Genomic DNA, 12,889 nt, shown 5'->3' on the forward strand with positions numbered 1-12,889 from the left:
AATAAGTGAGGCAGAAGAACGGATAAGTGACCTGGAAGACAGAATGGTGGAATTCACTGCTGCAGAACAGAGTAAAGAAAAAAGGATGAAAAGAAATGAAGACAGCCTAAGAGACCTCTGGGACAATATTAAAGGCAACAACATTCACATTTTAGGGGTCCCAGAAGGAGAAGAGAGAAAGGGCCTGAGAGAATATTTGAAGAGATTATAGTTGAAAACTTCCCTAACATGGGAAAGGAAATAGCTACCCAAGTCCAGGAAGTGCAGAGAGTCCCATACAGTATAAACCCAAGGAGAAACACGCCAAGACACATAGTAATCAAATTGGCAAAAATAAAAGACAAAAATTATTGAAAGCAGCAAGGGAAAAACGACAAGTAACATACAAGGGAACTCCCATAGCAGCTGATTTCTCAGCAGAAACTCTACAAGCCAGAAGGGAGTGGCAAGATATACTTAAAGTGATGAAAGGGAAGAACCTACAACCAAGATTACTCTACCTGGCAAGGATCTCATTCAGATTCGATGGAGAAATCAAAAGCTTTACAGACAAGCAAAAGCTAAGAGAATTCAGCACCACCAAACCAGCTCTACAACAAATGCTAAAGGAACTTCTCTAAGTGGGAAACACAAGAGAAGAAAAGGACCTACAAAAACAAACCCAAAACAATTAAGAAAATGGTCATAGGAACATACATATCGATAATTACCTTAAACGTGAATGCATTAAATGCTCCAACCAAAAGACACAGGCTCACTGAATGGATACAAAAACAAGACCCATATATATGCTGTCTACAAGAGACCCACTTCAGACCTACGGACACATACAGACTGAAAGTGAGGGGATGGAAAAAGATATTCCATGCAAATGGAAATCAAAAGAAAGCTGGAGTAGCAATACTCTTAACAGATAAAATAGACTTTAAAATAAAGAATGTTACAAGAGACAAGGAAGGACACTACATAATGATCAAGGGATCAATCCGAGAAGAAGATATAACAATTATAAATATATATGCACCCAACATAGGAGCACCTCAATACATAAGGCAACTGCTAACAGCTATAAAAGAGGAAATCGACAGTAACACAATAATATTGGGGGACTTTAAGACCTCACTTACACCAATGGACAGATCATCCAAAATGAAAATAAATAAGGAAACAGAAGCTTTAAATGACACAACAGACCAGATAGATTTAACTGATATTTATAGGACATTCCATCCAAAAACAGCAGATTACACTTTCTTCTCAAGTGCGCACAGAACATTCTCCAGGATAGATCACATCTTGGGTCACAAATCAAGCCACAGTAAATTTAAGAACACTGAAATCATATCAAGCATCTTTTCTGACCACAACGCTATGAAATTAGAAATGAATTACAGGGGAAAAAAACGTAAAAAACACAAACACATGGAGGCTAAACAATACGTTACTAAATAACCAAGAGATCACTGAAGAAAGCAAAGAAGAAATCAAAAAATACCTAGAGAAAAATGACTATGAAAACGCGATGATCCAAAACCTATGGGATGCAGCAAAAGCAGTTCTAGGAGGGAACTTTATAGCTATACAAGCCTACCTCCAGAAACAAGAAAAATCTCAAGTAAACAATCTAACCTTACACCTAAAGGAACTAGAGAAAGAAGAACAAACAAAACCCAAAGTTAACAGAAGGAAAGAAATCATAAAGATCAGAGCAGAAATAAATGAAACAGAAACAAAGAAAACAATAGCAAAGATCAATAAAACTGAAAGCTGGTTCTTTGAGAAGATAAAATTGATAAACCATCAGCCAGAAAAAAAGGGAGAAGACTCAAATCAATAGAATTAGAAATGAAAAAGGAGAAGTTACAACAGACACCGCAGAAATACAAAGCATCCTAAGAGACTACTACAAGCAACTCTATGCCAATAAAATGGACAACGTGGAAGCAATGGACAAATTCTTAGAAAGGTATAACTTTCCAAGACTGAACCAGGAAGAAATAGAAAATATGAACAGACCAATCACAAGTAATGAAATTGAAACTGTGATTAAAAATCTTCCAACAAACAAAAGTCCAGGACCAGATGGCTTCACAGGTGAATTCCATCAAACATTTAGAGAAGAGCTAACACCCATCCTTCTCAAACTCTTCCAAAAAATTGCAGAGGAAGGAATACTCCCAAACTCATTCTATGAGGCCACCATCACCCTGATACCAAAACCAGATGAAGATATTACAAAAAAAGAAAATTACAGACCAATATCACTGATGAATATAGATGCAAAAATCCTCAACAAAATACTAACAAACAGAATCCAACAACACATTAAAAGGATCATACACCATGATCAAGTGGGATTTATCCAGGAATGCAAGGATTCTTCAATATATGTAAATCAATCAATGTGACACACCATATTAACAAATTGAAGAATAAAAACCATATGATCATCTCAATAGATGCAGAAAAAGCTTTTGACAAAATTCAACACCCATTTATGATAAAAACTCTCCAGAAAGTGGGTACAGAGGGAACCTACCTCAACATAATAAAGGCCATTTAAAAAAAAAAAATGTTATCCAGTAGTCCAAATTCCTCCCTGGTCTCTTGAGGAACTAAAATAATGACATTCAGCAACTTGTCCAAAGTCAGAGTCACCAGGACTGAAACCCAGGTCTCACGGACCAGCACTGCCTCCGTGGTAGCTTGTTCACGATGGCTCTGACACCTGTAAGCTCACATCCTGGGCAATCACCTAATACCTTAGCAATAAGCAAAATACACACCTCAAAATTCCCAAGACATCAGTAATGCCTAACAGATGCATTTGTCCTTTTTTTTAAACCAAGCATCTTTTTTCATGGCTTTGAATTTCAGCATTGACATCCCTGGACTGATGTATTCCCTTAGGACTAACAAATGACACTCACAACCAGAGGCACCAAAAAAAAAGCACCTTTAGCTGAACCAAGTAAGGCCATTTCAGACTTCAAGGAGCGTTACTGAGACCTTGGCTAGGCTAAAATGAATTTTCTCACATCATTTAAATAATCATTTGCTTAGTTTCTAGCCACTTTAATATGAGAATTGACCAGAATTATTCTGCTTACTTTTGAAAAGCATTATCCAAATGGATTTGAACAAGGAGGAGGCAAGGAGCTACTTAAGAATGAAGTGACTACCCCACGCTACTGGGTAACAGAGTTAAAACTACCCTTGGGTAAAACACGCCATGGTTTGTAACTACAAGGCAATGGTGAGTTTAGTTTCGTTTTTGGCCCTGCGATAGGTTTCTCTGAAGCCTTACTCACCTGAAATCATGACCAAACATCCATTACCACTGCATACTTACTTTAGTCTTAAAATACAAAATGTCAGAAATATTTTGACAGAGTCAAGTTGAAAATTTAAGATATCCAGTGATCTCTTAAATATCACTGTGATCTCTTTGAATTTAATATTCTTCATGCTACATAAACCCTCTAGAATAAATCTACTTCCTAATCAAATGTGACCCCTGCTGCTAAGACTGCTGGACCCACCAGTACAAAGTTTCCTATGTGGCATCTGGCTGATCATATTATTTTAACTTAAGAGTTATACAGAAGCGTGAAACCTTTCCAGGTCACCTTGAAATTTTCATCTAATTGTTCTTTCAAATAAACTCTATTCTGCAGTGCTGGCTTTGGCTTAATAGAGTTATGGTTCACTGCAGTTTATTCAGTGAATTTAAATAGAGATTTGTTATGCAACATCAAATCCCTTAGGTTTCCCCCAAAATTAATCAATAGTTTGAACACAAAATATCCTGTCAACACCTTTTATACAAATAAAGTGCCTACATTAATAAAATCTTCTATCGGAATAATATGAAAATCAATCTTTATTTGTAGGTTAAAGCAGTGCTGCTAAGCGACGTCAGCACACACCCAGCAAGTTGAGAGCCCCTGACGAAGCGCAGGGAGCGGCGCCTTCGTGCTGGGGCTCCGCAGCGCCCGGCACCACACCCTGCACACAGCACCCGGCTGAGTCCCAGGTGGTCCGCGGCAGCTGGGACAAAAGCTAGGCTTGTCTGACCCCAGGGGCCATAAGTGCCTGACAAATATTTTTGAATGGTAGGTCCCTTCTCACAGTCCAGCACCTGTCATGAGGAAAACGAAAGAGAATTTCCTACGAAGAATCCACAGCACCAGGGCAGGTTCTACTAGTTTCTCAAAACTTCCTCATTCTCCTCAAAAATCTCTATCCTTAAATTAGAAGGATCCATTTGAATCTGCTATCCCTACAATATATTCGTCCACTTACATGAATAAGAACTTGAGGGAAGAGCAAAAGAAGGAAGGACCCATACAAAGTCATCTGTTCTTAGTAGTTTCCAACTCCTTGGAGGAGGAAGAAAATAGAAGTATTCAATCATTTGAAAAAAATAGGAAGTTCGTCATGGAAGAAAGATTTCTTGGTTGAATGAGAAAACACTTGAAAGCTTCCAAGACTGCCCCACAAAGGAAAGGTTAATGCAGAGCACGACAACCCCCTCAGAGGTAAACTCCGGTGCCCAGTCTCACTGGGAACCCAGCATGCGGCCTAGAGCCAGGGTGGCGCAGGCACCGTGCCAGGAGCAGGGGACAAGCAGGGCAGGGCCCTGCCGCCCAGAGCTGCCGCCTGGGGGAGGGACACAAGTAACTGTGGGTGTGCGTGCACGAGACGTGAAAACTGCCCAAGGGAAGCACGTGACGAATGCGCCAGCAACACCCCGCGTGGGTGCAGGGAAGGCCTCCCTGAGGAGAGAGTGTCTAAGCCATAAGCTGAAGGATCGGTAGGAATTAACTATTTCTGAAATTCTCAGATTAAAAAGTGGCTCAGGGGGCTTCCCTGGTGGCGCAGTGGTTGAGAGTCCGCCTGCCGATGCCGGGGACATGGGTTCGTGCCCCGGTCCGGGAGGATCCCACATGCCGCGGAGCGGCTGGGCCCGTGAGCCATGGCCGCTGAGCCTGCGCGTCAGGAGCCTGTGCTCGGTAACGGGAGAGGCCACAACAGTGAGAGGCTCGTGTACCGCAAAAAAAAAAACCAAAAAACTGGCTCATACTGAACATCAACTCAATAGCTCATTCTATAGGTTTTACAGGGAAAAAAAATCCCATATAATTCTAGGGTATCTAACTTTTTGCTATACTTCTGCTTGATTTTAATGAGTGTGTACACATATGTATATATAATTAGTGTGTATACATTTATGTATATAGTAAGTGTATAGCATATACATAAACACACTAACATATATTTAGCACAAAGATGTAAATACATATACAAATATAATAAAATACTATACTGATAAATATTAGTGCTTGATAAATATTAATTGAATGAGTGGGTTGCTGGCCAGAGCTTAGAAAATGTGTTTGTTAAAAAGATACTTTTCGGACTTCCCTGGTGGTGCAGTGGTTAAGAATCCACCTACCAACGCAGGGGACACGGGTTCGTGCCCTGGTCCAGGAAGATCCCACATGCCGCGGAGCAACTAAGCCCGTGAGCCACAACCACTGAAGCCCGCGCGCCTAGAGCCCATGCTCTGCAGCAAGATAAGCCACTGCTACGAGAAGCCCCCACACCACAACGAAGAGTAGTCCCCACTCGCCGCAACTAGAGAAAAGCCCGCGTGCAGCAATGAAGACCCAACGCAGCCAAAAATAAAAAATATTTAAAGAAATAAAAAGAGATACATCTCAGGAATTCCCTGGTGGTCCAGTGGTTAGGACCCTGCGCTCTCATTGCCGAGGGCCCGGGTTCAGTCCCTGGTTGGGGAACTAAGATCCCACAAGCAGTGAGGTGCGGGCAAAAAACAAGAAGAAAAGATAAAAAAAGATGCTTTTCTTCTCACACTTCTTTCCAAGCAACAAACTAAAACCTGAACAGTAATTCACTTACACGCATTAAATTACATTTCAAAAATATCTTTATTAAAGGGGATAGAGGAGCTGTTTTTCCACAACTCATAACAGAAGCCTTGTCCTAAATTAATATTATAAACAGAATTTTTAGATGCGCAAATCTGAATGTAGAAAATGAATTTGCTCTCCAAGACCTGTAGCTGCAAGTTGTACTAAGCCACACTACTCACGATGATGAATGACAAAACTGTCCAGTGTTATTAGACGTTCTGAGAACCCCAGGCAGAATAAAAAAGGGAGCAATGTTCTTGTGGGTTTGGACTTAAGGTTCCAAGCTAAGAAAGATTCCTATACTCTGGGCAACAAGACCCATGTCTGGCGTTGGAGGATGAAGGTCACCCCGGGAGGCTGGACAGGAGCCCAGAGGCCAGGGCTCAGACGCTCCCCTCTGGGGTGGGTTTCAGTGGAACAGAGGGCTGGCAGGGAGGGACTGAACGAAATAATTTCTTGAGGTTTTAGCATTTCACAATCCATGTCTTCCATCATCGAGAGTATCAAGGAGGCGTGTCTTCACGGTGCGGCAAACCCAAGCCGCCCCCTAACCCTGTCTCTGTGAGCTGTGCATTCAGGGACGAAAGTGGTCACTCAGAAGACAGAAGTCACCTCGCTACGCAGATGTCCTACGGTCCAGCACAAGCCGCAAGGGAAGCACGTGACAGGGGGGCTTCCTCCGATCTGAGGGTCTGAAGACCCTTGCAAAATAACCCCAATTAATGAATTTGCCTGTGAAATGCCATTTTGTAACATATGCAGGGCTGTGAAATTTTGTCATTTTTAACTGAATATCATTTTTTTGACAAGTCAAGATACTTTCTTTCTTCAATTGAAGTAATTTTTACTCTTCTAAGCCAAAGAACAATTTAAATGAGATTATACTGTTGAATTCATTGTTAGTCGATCACAGGCTTCCAACACCAGTGCCTGATGCACGTACCATAAATGAGCGGCTACTCCTCGTCTGGATATGAACAGGGGTCAACAGTTCAAGAGTGTGTCGGCTTTTTCCTCTGGGGCTTTATCTCCTCTAAACTACCTGGGGAACTGAACACCTTGTTGTTTGCTAAGGCACTTGCTTTAGAGATCTGATTATTAGGCTCTTAGGTAAGGCACCTAGGTTACATGATTCCTCATTAAAAAAAACCCAAAAAAACCCACAGTGTTTCCCAAGATTTAAAAGCAGGAATGTTCTCCACCTGAAAGGTAACTTCTAAGGCTCCTGATGCAGCTCTCTTGAAAGGTAACTTAATCTCACATAAGTGGAATGATGCCTTGGGTCCTGGGCTCTTCGTGCAGGGCCAAACCGTTCCAGATCTCCCCACATTCTACCACATGCCTCTAAGCAATGGGGTCCAGAAACTACTGGACCTACCCACTGGCTTTACTCCTTCTGTCCTCTTGGCTCACCACTTCCCCCCCTCCCCAAACCCGCGACAGCCCTATCACTTTTCAGGGGCTTCAGACGCTGCTGAGTTCCTGCTGTGTATGTACCGAGTCAGAGATCCAACGCTGAGGGAGGTGCGGGCTGCCCTGCTGAAGCTCTCCATGCCGGGGCAGCAGCCAGGGGCCGAGAACTGGCCGTCCCGACGGCCTCGAAGCCTGAGCAGGAGACGGGAGGCACGAGCCACGTCTGCGCCAGGACCACTGACCAGGCAGGTGGATCAGATGGATCCGTGTAGGCCAGAGGCAGGCAAACTTGTGTCCACCGTCTTGTAATTAGTTTTGCTGGAACACAGCCATGCTCATTGGTTTACGTATGTCCTACAACAGCAGAGACCCAGGACTGGCCCTCAAAGACTAAAACATTTACTATCTGGCCCACTACAGAAAAAGTGTGCTGACCCCTGGTCCAGGCTGTCAGCAGCCCTTTCCTCTTTGGGCCATGCCTCGGCTTCCTTCCGCCCAGGAGGTCAGCTTTTGCGTGTGCACGCACGAAAGGGAACAGCGCACACCCACGGGAGGGCAGGCAGGAGCGCGAGTGTGTGTGTGGTACGCGCAGTGGGGGAGGAGCGCGCAGGCACAGCACGCGTCTGAACCTGCCCCTGCCCAGCAAACACCCTGTGCTCCATTCTCCTCTGACAGGGACCCAGCCAGAGATGTCCTTCCCACTGTAGCACAGTCTCTGTCCCTCAAACGCGTTCCTTACTTCCCCGCCATGAAAACCCAGTTCAAGGCTCACCTCTCACCAAACACCCAGGGTGAACTCCCGTGCACATAACAGATGCTCCAAGCGCTGCAGCCAAGCCCAATTCAACCTGCCAGGTTATCATCTTCCGCTTCCATCTGAGCTCATGTATCAGCAAACACGGGCCTGAGCGCCTACTGGGTCCTAGACACCCACACCACAGTTTAACATAATGCATAGGAATCCTAATCTTTCATTTGTCCTTGTCTGTTGAATAAATTATATTAAGAGTCTGATTATCATTTTCAGGTGATAAAAATTGTTCTGGATGAACAACTGGGAATATACTAAAAACTACTGAACTGTGCACTATAACAGGGTAGAGTTTATGTTATGCAAATTATCTCCAAAAAGCTGTTATTAAAATTTTTTTCTAAGGTTAATCATTTTTTCAAAACCAGTAATTTCTTAAGCTTTCTACACCCAGCATATAATAAAATAAAATGTCATGTCTAGTATCAATGAATGGAAACACTAAGGACTGCAGTAAGTAGGCTTCGTAATAAGTCACCCCAGCGTGGAGTGGCCTAACCCCCAGTCGCCACGTTCACAGGCTCTGCAGGCTGGGGCTCTGCTGGACCGGGTACAGCATGCCTCAGCTGGGAAGCGAGAAAAGTGGAACACCAGAGTCACCTGCCCGGCCACTCACTCGCCCGTCCCGGGAGGCTGCTGACTGGGGCCTCAGGATGGCTCCTTGCGGGCCTTGCCATGTGCTCCCCCTGCCCGAGCTAGCTGGGCTTCACAGCATGGCTTTCCCCACAGCAAGTGTCCCCAAAAGAGAAGTCAGGCAAAAACTGAACCTCTTTTTTAAGACCTAGCTTGGAAGTCACACAGCATCACTTCTGCCCTACTACTGGGTGAAGCAGGTCACACACCTGGCCCAGGTTCCTAGAGAAGGAACAGAGACCCACCTCCCGGCCAAAGTCCCACTGTGCGACAGTCCACAGGATAGGAGGTGTCACTGAGGCCATTTAGGAAAATACAGGCTGTAACACAAGCCCAATCTTCTTGAAGACTGGCAAATTAAAAACCCGGGTGAAGCGGCATCTGGCATACCAAGTTATATTTCAAGCCCTGTGAGCTGAACATCATTACTTGCAATAAGCTGTGACTTGTAAGCTGCACCTAACGTTGCTATGTTGTTCTGTCTTAGTAAATACAGTATCGTGACCTTGATTCGATAGGTGATGATTCAGGTTCACCCCTGGTGACTGCTGGGCACTTAGCTTCGCTGGAAAATACCGTAGGCAGGCGGAAGTGCAGCTGTGGAGGAAGAATTCATCTCGACACCCAGGCTGCGTGCTCCGGTGCACCCGCCACTAATCTCTCGGCACAGCACGCGGCCTGCCCTCCTCCACCCCCATCCCCAAAGTCTCCAGCACAGTGAGCAGAAGCTGCTCAATGACTGACGGAAGAAAGAAGGAAGGGAAGGTAGCAATGTTTTAAATTACAAATTAGAGGGTGCTGGTCCAGTTATCATGATAGGCCTCTTTTCTGTAAAAGGAAAGTGAAGAACGGTGAACTGAGAGCAAACCTCTTCTGTCAGGAACGCGATCCTGAGGAGGACAGAGAGCCAGGTTTCTGATCCTAGATCTGGTTCTCACCGCTTTGGGACCTTAACCAAGTGGCATAGCTTCTCTGGGCCTCAGTTTCCTCATCTGTAAAATAAAGGGAGTGAATTAGATGACGATTCCTAACTGAGGCCTGTAGGTGAGTCACTGCAACACACCCACTGACGGGAGAGGTCAACTCTCCTTCAAGTTGAAAGTTCAAACCGTATGATCTGAATGTTTGTTAACAACAGAAATGAGCTCTCTGCAAGGGTGAACGGTCCTCCCGAACCAGTGCGGCTAAGCTCAGGAAAGAGAGCCTCAGCAGCCGTCCTCGTCCCCAGGGCTGCCCCAGGCCTCAGCCCCCGAGGCAGCAGGCTGTCTGGGCGCCTTTTGCAAAATATTAGCCAAGAGATACTTCAGTCCCACGCAATCAAGATATCAATACAGTTTACATGCACAGGGCAACTGGTTTTCAAACCAACTATGCTACACATATTTCTAACACCAGCAAACGATCCTTTGGTAATGAAGAGAACAGGCCTTCGTTTATTATGTTCACAAGTTTGGCACTTTGAATGTGGGTCTCTCTAACTTGGGCCTCCCCCTCCAAAGCCAGCCATCCTGATATCCTGGAAGCAGACATAGGCGGGGCCCCCTCTCTGGAAGTCAGGCTCTCCTGGCGCCCTGGGGTGTGCTGCTGGAAAGCAGCTCTTCAAATGGAGAGAGCTCTGCCGGAACCTCACGAGCACACAGGGCTGCGACCATGCTTTGGGTACGTCGAGGACTGCCAGCCCCCAGGAGGCACGGACGTGCCAGTCCATTCTGGGCTGCCGCACACGGAGGGCTGGGATGCTGCACGCACACAGGCTAGTCCCCAACCTCAAGCAGAAAACCATCTCTCAGCCACAGTCTGTTGCCAGGAACCAAGAGACCAAGGCAGATGTCACCAGAGGAAGAACTGGGCCGAAGTGACAACTCTGGTAAATGAAGAGAAAGGATGTGCTGCTCAAGGGAAGCTGAATTTATTTACCCTGATCATGAATGTAGGCTCTCAGCTGGAACATCTCACTCAAAATGCCAGAAGGTTCAGAACCCATTCATAAGCTTTTCAGAACGCATGCAGTCGCCATGGTAACCATGACATTATATTTCTAGGCGTTGCACATATAAATTACCACCCGTAATGCATTTAATACAGTTTGGGGCCACCAACTCATAGCAAAATAAATCTGAGCTCTGACTCTCAGCCTGCCTCTTAGATAAACAAAGCAGAACAGCTGGAGGTAGCATCCAACTCACCCCGGGGTTAAGGACAGGGCTGCACACACTGAAGATGCTCATCTGAAGGCAGATAAGAGCTAAGGAAATCAGACTTCATCAGCCACCACCATATGCTTGAGATTTTATAAAACAAAATGTTCCACACCAGATTCATGAAACTGTCGCTGCTTAAGTTAAAGAAACAAACAGACTACATCCATAGCTGTATCTCTGGAATTTGACCATGTTTAGTAAGTCAGAGAAAAAGCAGATCTCTTTAAAGAACATCTTTAATTTATTTAGACGGCATTTGTCAACACAAATAAGGTAGTTGTTCAAATGTCCAGACTGTCTTTAATAAGAAATCAAAGTTTTATTTCTCAGGTTCAGGAGAGATCTACTCAGTCATAATTCTTTACCTTCATCAGGGACATTGATAAACATTTAAAACACATATCATTCATGGTTTTTAAAGTCCCTTACCTTCTCATAATCCACCATGAACACACAGAAGAAAACAAATACCGTGCACAGCCTGCAAAGGCATCTTCAGCCTCACATCCCCAGGCAGCCCACCGCATCGGGAACTTAACGGAGCAGCTGCAGGACATGCCTGTGCTGGCACCGTGTCCACAAAGTTGCCTCTGTCCTTATCACTAAACGGCTAAGTCCAGGGGAGCACCACCTTCATTACCCCCTCCTTCAGACTGCAGGCCACAGGTAGCAGCTGTGAAGGGGAGCAAAAGACCTCCCCGCCGGTTGCTGCCATATTAACAGAGACTTTGGCAACCGCTGCATTGCAGTCTTTCTGCAAGCTACCAACCTCAGAAGCAAGAGCGCTGGAGAGACACTCTCCAGCACAGAAAGCTGCCTTTTGAATTACAAAGATTTCGTAGAGATCTTTTTAAAAAATGCTGCAAAGACCTTGGGGGGGAGCACTTCTAGATTTCCAACCTGTTTCCTAAAGGCTGACTAGTTTGTGGTTTTCACTGGAGGATTGCTTTGACAATGTACCGTGCCGTGTGAAAATGCGGAAATTAATGAAATGTGCGTGATGACACACCATCCTTAATGCTCAAGCAGTCCCGGTGAGAATCCTGCACATCTGCTGCCTACCGCCAGCTTCAGAGCCCGACGGAGGAGCTCCAGGGAACCAACCAGGACTTTCACTCCAGAAGATGCGAGCGCAGCAAGCACTTCTAGTGCCTCAGTGGCAGCAATCACCTTGAACGCTCAGCTACCTTCACAGACAGCGCACTTGAAATATTAAACCACTGCCCGTACAACCAAACTCAGAAAAAGACACTTAAGATAGTGGCATGCTTACTAAGTGACCTTTCATCTTCGTTGCTTTATTCCGTTTATTTAGTGAGCATTAATTAACCACGTGCTATCTGTGAAAGGACATGAGTAAGGCCGAGCTCGCTGTCCTGATGGGGAGGGGCTCTCCAGTGGGGTGACACACGGAGGACAAGTCATTCCAGGCTTGAGGACTGGGATGCGGGGGAGGGCAGCGCAGCCGGGGAGACGGAACTGGAGCCGGTGTGGGGTTCCAGGGCAAGGTTCTGCGAGGAAGAACATCTAACAGGAGCTAAAGGATGTGCCCCCCCGCTGAGAAACGGGGAGACGAGGGGAGAACACCCTCAAAATGGTGCAGCGTTCCTCGGCACGTGCCAGTGAGTCCCCAGCGAAAGCGCGCACAGGCTCCGTCCAGAAGTCCGTCAGACCCTCACGGCCGCCCAGACAGACACCCGAGCACCTGGTCCCTGAAGCACACACTCGCCCTGGGCGCACGGCCACTAAGCGGACGTGGCAGATTCTGAACGGAACAGGGCGGCCCTGCACCAGGCCCCTCAGGACACAGCAGCGGTCCCCCCGTGGCTCTAGCCACCACCTCCCGGCGGGGTTACCGTGGAAACTGCCGAGCCCGACGCTGACCAGGTAAC

General features: G+C 45.8%; 1 protein-coding gene across 1 annotated transcript in view; it reads right to left on the minus strand.

Annotated features, from left to right (window-relative positions):
• The window catches only part of TRAF3 (TNF receptor associated factor 3), a 111,217-nt gene that overhangs the window by 59,441 nt on the left and 38,887 nt on the right, over window positions 1–12,889 (minus strand). Inside the window, exon 2 of the mRNA XM_082838136.1 lies at window positions 9,665–9,788. The gene's annotated coding sequence lies outside the window, so the exon portion shown is untranslated. The remainder of the gene's footprint in view (window positions 1–9,664; window positions 9,789–12,889) is intronic.

This window comes from Leucopleurus acutus (assembly GCF_964270905.1).
Source record: "Leucopleurus acutus genome assembly, chromosome: 1".
NCBI lineage: Eukaryota > Metazoa > Chordata > Mammalia > Artiodactyla > Delphinidae > Leucopleurus > Leucopleurus acutus.